Source organism: Orycteropus afer, unplaced genomic scaffold (assembly GCF_000298275.1).
Source record: "Orycteropus afer afer isolate SDZICR_OR568_19922 unplaced genomic scaffold, OryAfe1.0 scaffold00471, whole genome shotgun sequence".
In the NCBI taxonomy this organism is placed as follows: domain Eukaryota; kingdom Metazoa; phylum Chordata; class Mammalia; order Tubulidentata; family Orycteropodidae; genus Orycteropus; species Orycteropus afer.
This window is the reverse complement of record NW_006922058.1, coordinates 1,807,973-1,814,806: the sequence shown is the minus strand read 5'-3', so window position 1 is coordinate 1,814,806 and position 6,834 is coordinate 1,807,973.

Below are 6,834 nucleotides of genomic sequence, written 5' to 3'. Positions count from 1 at the left end.
GGTCAGGGGGCAGGTCATGGGGCATGTGTGTCCATCTAGACAGACCTGAGCGGGGCTCCCACCCTCAGAGCTCTGGAGAATGGGGGCGACAGGAAGGAGGGTGGGACAGGAAAGTATACCTAGCAACCTTGGACCTCCACCCGGGAGCTAGGCAGACGGAGATGCTGCTTCCTGTGGGGAGTTCATGGGAAGTCTAGGGTGGAGGCTAGGTTCGGACTTCCACTGGGTCCTGAGGTCCACGGCCCTTCCTGGAAGTTGTCCATGAAAACTGCAGCCCAGCCACCTGCCCCTCTGTCCTCAGCCCCAATCCCACTGCTGTCCTCACAGACCCCTGGATTGCCCTATATGCCCAGCTCCTACCCCACCCTGCGGCTCCCTCCGGCAGACTCTGTCCCACTGGATCTGGTGTCTGGGCCTGTGATGAGAGCTTTCCGCTGCCTTCAGGGGCTCCTGCTGTTGGCTGCCGTAGAGTTGGCCCCAGCCCACAGTGACCTCAACACACAGTGGAACCAGACGCTGCCTGGTCCTGTGTGTCCCGGGATTCGGCTCTTGCACATAAAACGCCCCGGGGGTACGACTTTGCTTTAAACGTTGGCTGCCATTGGGTTGACTCAAATCAACACTGTGTGACCAGGCAGAACCTACCTCTAGGGCTTCTCTGGCTGTAGTATATATATACGTGTGTGTGTGTGTGTGTGCGCGCGTGCGCACGCACACGCACATGCATGTGTGAGATTCGGGTGAAAGTTTACAGAGCAACTTGGATAGAGGCTGTGCTCTTTATAGGAACGAGGCACCAGGTCTTTCTATCTACGGAGGTACTGGTGAGTTTGAAGCAGCATCCTTTCAATTAGCAGGTGGGTGCTTAACCATTGCACCACTAGGGCCTGAAGACATTAGTCATGCATTTAAAACTCAGAACCTGTTCTTTGATTTGGCTTGAAGCTCAGTGCACCAATCTCCTGTGTTTGGGGTGCTTGTTTCGGTAACGGCTTGATTGTGATACATGATTCACATGCACAGCTTGTCTCTTCAAGTGACCAATGCAGCGGTTTCTAGTGGACATAGTGGGTCAGCAGCACCACAATCAACATGAGAACGGTTCACGTCACAAAGAACACCTTGGCTGTCACCCCCAACTATCCAGCCCTGAGGGGACACTCAGCCACTGTCTGCATTGCCCTGTCCTGGATACTTTATATAAAGAGAATTATGGAGTGTGTGCCCCATTGTGACTGGTATCTCTCTGAGCATGGTTTTAAGATTCACCCATGCTACAACTTGTGTCAGTGTTCTATGCCTTGTTACAGCTGAGTCATAATCCACCATGTGGTCGTACAATGAATGAGTAAGGAAGACCCAAGAAAGATCAAAGCCTTTGAATCAGGGTGTGGAAAACACTGACATAGCATGGGCTACGAGAAGGAACACAGCTGTCCTGGAGGAAGTGCAGCCAGAATGCACTTAGGAGTGAGGATGGTGAGACTTCATCTCACATACTTTGGTCACATTATCAGAAGGGACCATTCCCTGGGAAAGGGTATCATGCTGGTAAAGTAGAGGGCCAGTGCAGAGGAGGGAGACCCTCCATGAGGTGGAATGAGACAATGGGCTGAAGCACAGCAATGATTGTGAGGCTGGTGCAGGACTGGGCAGTGTTCGCTTCTGTTGTACGTAGGGCTGCTGTGAGTCAGAGCCAGCGCAGCGGCACCCAACAACAATGACAACAACTCTTCTGTTTTACCGTGTAGCAGATGTTGATGGTAACTCCCAAGGGACCAGCGGATGCTTGGTTCCAGTTACTAATTTGACATGCCTGAAATATTTTCATGGCTCTCGGAAGTTCACTGTTGTCCATCTCCTTTCCAAACTATCTGATACGCAATCTTCTCAAGCACCTGAAAAACCATGAATTAACGAAAGGACAAATACAGGGAGCCTGCGCTCCTGCAGTTTCTGTCGTCACATGTAGTTTGTTTGGGTCACCGGTCACATCTGTTCCAGGCTCGTCTTGGACGTGTGCCAACAGCCACATGCTATTCAACAGGCACCCAAACATGAGGAGATGTCCCAAAGCTTCCCCAGGAAGGTCACCTTTCCCGTGGAGCTGTGGGGGTCTCGGCTGAGGGTCTTCCCACCGTTGCCCCTGGGAACAGGATCTGTCCACCACCTGTGCTCCCCTGTCAGCTCTTGTGTTTCATTTGCCCCTTCCCTTCCCTGCTTTAAAGGCCTCTAATGTGGCAGGACCCCAAGCTGAGTAAGGGCATCTTCAGATAGACTGATGAACCTCATGCAGGCTTTCTCCACACAGGGTGGGGAGGGATGCCTCAGAACTGACCCAATAACCAGGGAGGGGCCCTCAGAGTGGGACGTGGGCTTGGCTGCAGCCATGTGCCCAGCAGCAGCCCACCTTCCTCCTCCCAGGCCTCAGGTGCCCCTCGCTCCCTGCTCTGAATGTTGGGGTCCTCCAAGTCCTGACTGCTGCCCCCTCCCTCCAGGACCTCCATGAGGGGCAGACCCACACCCAGGGTGCTCTGTGCCCACTTGCTGGTGCAGGGCAGAAGGCCCAGATGCCTCCCCATCCCATCCCACAGCCTTCAACGAGGGAGACTCACCTATGTCCCATCACCGTACTCACCTTGGTTGCAGGGTCATCAGCATACCTGAGTTGGTCCTGCTCTGCCACCTGCAACCAGGTGAGCTTGCTGAGTCGCGTTCCCTCCTTGAGCCGCAGTCTCCCATCACAGGCAGAAAGAAGCAGAAGAGCTTGTGAAGTGGGTGATTGATGAGGGAGGGTGCACAGGGCCACCCTGCTGTGGTCCACGAGGGCATTATCAGCTGCAGGTGGCAGATGCAGGCTCAGCAGAGATGGAGTCACCGCACATGATTGAGGTGGTCACAGAACGGATGTGGAGGGCAAGGTGACAGGCAGGAGAGTCAGCCTCCCAGGGGGCCAAGCATTCAGGCGCCTGGGTGGCCAGGTTAGAGCTTAGGCCCCTCTGGCTGCCAGGAAAACACCAAGTTTTTTATCCTTTTGGTTTGTGGCTGGTGCAGTGAATGCTGGCTGCTAACTGAAAGGTGGGAGGTTTGAGTCCCCCGAGGCACCTAAGAAAGGCGTGGTGGCCCTCTGCTTCTGAAAACCCCGAGAGCATGGTTCTCTGACACACGGGATCACCATGAGTTGGTTAATTCCAAGGCACCATGGTTTGGGGTCATTCTTTTGTTCTGTTTTGTTTGGCTTCTATACGGGGAAGTACAGCCCTGCCTCTCACACAAATTCAGGATAAAGTGGTTCCCCAAGCATTAGAAGGGGGCTCATGCATGGCCCACCCCTTTCCTTGGGGTGTCAGAGTCCTTATGACCCATTGTCCGTGGTAATGCAGCCTCCCCTCAACATGCTCCCCCCTAACACTCCACAGCTGTTCTCCCCCCACACACACCACAAAAGCATTTACCCCATTGCTGAGGAGGGCAGGGACACCCAAGTGCTCTGGGCCTTGCATCCAGCACCATTTCTGGGTTGGAGTCTATGCTCACCCCCAGAAAACCCCCATGGTCCCATTGTGATTCTCTACCATGCACAGCTCAACTATGAAGCTGTTCACTGCTATAGAGTTGGTCGCCGGCTCATGGTGAGCCCACGCACAGTGGGCCAAACATTGCCCAACACTGTGCCATCTTCATCTCCAGGAGCCAGTTGTCAAGGATTTCATTTCACTTGGGTCCATAATTAATGCCCATGAAAGCAGCAACCAAGAAATTGAATGATGTATTGGACCAATCTACTGCAAAAAACCTCTTTAAAGTTGTGAAAAGGAAAGATGTCACATTGAACACAAAGGTGCACCTGACCCAAGCTATATTTTCAGTTGCCCCATATGTGTAGGAGGGAGCTCTGGTAGCATAGTGGCTAAGACACTTGCCTGCTAACCAGACGGCTGGCGGTTCAAACCCACCAGCCACTCCTCGGAAGGAAGGTTGGGCAATCCTACTTCCGTAGTGATAACTGCCTCGGAAACCCAAGGAGGGGTCGCTGTGAGTCGGGTTTGACTCGACAGCACATAACAACAGCAACAACATATGTGTAGGAAAGCTAGATAATGAATAAGGAGAGTTGATGCATTAGAACTGTGCTGGCAAATAATATTGAATGCACCACGTACTATCAGAAGAGCAAACACATCTGCCGTGGAGGAAGTCGAGCAAGAATGCCCCTTAGAAATGAGAATGGCCAGACTTCATCTCTCATGCTTTCGTCATGTTGTCAGAAGGGACCTGGAGGAGGATATAATGCTGGGTAAAGTAGAGAGTCAGTGGCAAAGGGGAAGACTCTCAATGACATGGGTTGGTATGGTGTCTGCAGTGACAGGCTCAAGCACGGCAACAGTTGTGAGAACAGAGCGAGACTGGGCAGTGTTTTTTGTGTTGTACACAGGGTCCCTGTGAGTTGGGACTAACTCAGTGGCACCTAACAACAACAATGATCTATTCATTGGAAATCCCTTCTTTCAACAACATGGGCCACTGTCCATCTCATTGCTCCCTTTGATCCTGTGGTGCAGTGAATTACTTAATATGGCCCTCTAGCCATAGCCTTTGTAACTCCCACCAAATAACCGATGTGGCTATGCAAATTATGTGCTTGCGGCCCTCCAAGGGGATTGGATAGCTTGTTAGTAATGTAAATAAGGTGCACGGCACATTAGTGGGGCTGAAACTATGCAAATGAAGTGTATAGAACCCTAACCAGGGGATTGGTCAGTTTTACCATCCTGCTAGGCTTAAAAGAGCCAATCATATCATAGCCCACCTGCCACTCCATGGAAGGAAGATGGGGCAATCTACCTCCATAAAGATTTACAGCCTCAGAAACCCAATGGAGATCTCTACGAGTTGGAATTGACTTAATGGCAGTGAGTTTGGTTTTGGTTTAAGAAGACAGTTGGATCCTCAAGTCTGCTTTGCAGTCAACCTCTTCAACACATTATGTTGGTTGAAGTATATGAAGAAAATCTGGCTACACACAGATAAGTAGTTGGAAACAGAGTGTTTGGAAAGCGCTTTGGGTCGCGGTGGGCAGTTTCGAGGCCACATCACACAGCAAGTTGTAGTTTCTTTGAAGCCTGTTGCAATTTAGAGTCTTGCTAAAGGGGCAGGGAGGCCACATGTTCTGACATCCTCTAACCCCACCGGAGGAAGACAGAGTCATTATCAGTAACCCAAGGCCTATTCCTGCAAGGCCAGACATGCTGCTTCCTTCCAGCCCTTTCACAAACCGTTCCTCCCAAAGCACCCACCACCTCTCTCCTGGGTTCAATAATTCGCTGCAGTGGCCACACAGAACTCACAGATTATGGGGTTTATTAGGGAAGCACCAAGTTACAATTCAAGCTCAGAAAAAAACGCTTAGTCCCTCTCCCAGCCCACAGTCTCTCTCCTAACAGTGTCTCACAGTCTCTCTCCCAACAGTGAGTGTCCCTCGGTGTCTTACTCAGCAGTATGTGTCTCTTGTGTCTCTTTCCCAGCAGCACATGTCTCTTTCAGCAGCAAGTTTTCCTCAGCCAGCAGTCAGAGAAAGTTCTGTCTCTAGTAGGCCTCCTTTTGAGCCTGGCAGAGTGACCAAACTAGCCAATCATAGCATCAGAATTCTAAGTACCTGAGAGTGACCCTCCCAGAACATTGCTCCAGTGCCACTCCCAACAGAAATACTTTTATAGCAGAAAATAACTTTTACACTCAGGAGCTCCTTAGTTGCTCACAGCAAATCCCACCACAGAGTTTACAAAGACGTATGACTAGAAAAGCCACACTAAGTAACTTACTACACCGCAAGTCTGAAACCAGAGAACTTTGTTGTCCTCTGTTACATTAGTGCAGCAGTCTGCCTTCACCCTAACTGGGTTTTGTACTTGGTGGATGACTTTAGAACATCATGTATTGACCATTTAGAAAATATTTGTTAACTGAGGTCTGCAGGTCTTCACTCTACGATATCAAAACAAAATCACATTTAATAAGTCAATCACAAAAGGACAAATATTGTATTAGTCCATTATTGTAAAAGTCAAGGAAAGGTTTATCTATGGAAGGAAATTTTCTTTGTTGGTTACCAGGGGTGGGAGGGTAGGGTAGGGAACACTGTTAGGTAGATAGAGATAAGTATTGATTTGGGTGAAGAGAAAGGCAATGTACCAAATGTGAGTGATCAATATGGTGGCACTGAGGAAGAGAAAGACAGAGAGAGGTACATGGGAGGTACAGATAACAATGATGAACCCTTTTGCACATATAGTACTTTGTTGTCAGTGAAGGCAAACGTGGATATACGGGTGGATAGATGGGTGGATGGGCTGAACTAGTAGGTATGTCTATGAAGCAGGGAGTGTACCCAAGAACATGTATAGGGTTGGCAGATAATGGTCCTATAAGTTTATGTGTATGATCTGAATTCCCAGGTGTATAGTTGAGCTGACAAGGGGCAAGATTGTAGTCAATGCTTGGTCACAGCCAGCTACCAAGAGGACCAAGTAGTTGAACCTGTGGGCTCAGGATCATAGTAGCAGGGGACATCAAGCTCAATTGACATAACATACTACACAAAACATTGTTCCACCTCCTACTTTGGTGAGTGGTGACTGGAATCTTTAAAACTTGCAAACTGCCATCTAGATGCAATGATGAGTCTCTCCTCATCCAGAGCAAAGAAGAATGAAGAAAAACAAAAATTCATGGAAACAATTAGTGACTGGTACACCATCTGATCTGCAGCCTATACAACTATGAGACCAGAAGAACTAGATGGTGCCTGGCTACCACTGTCAATCACTTGGAAGG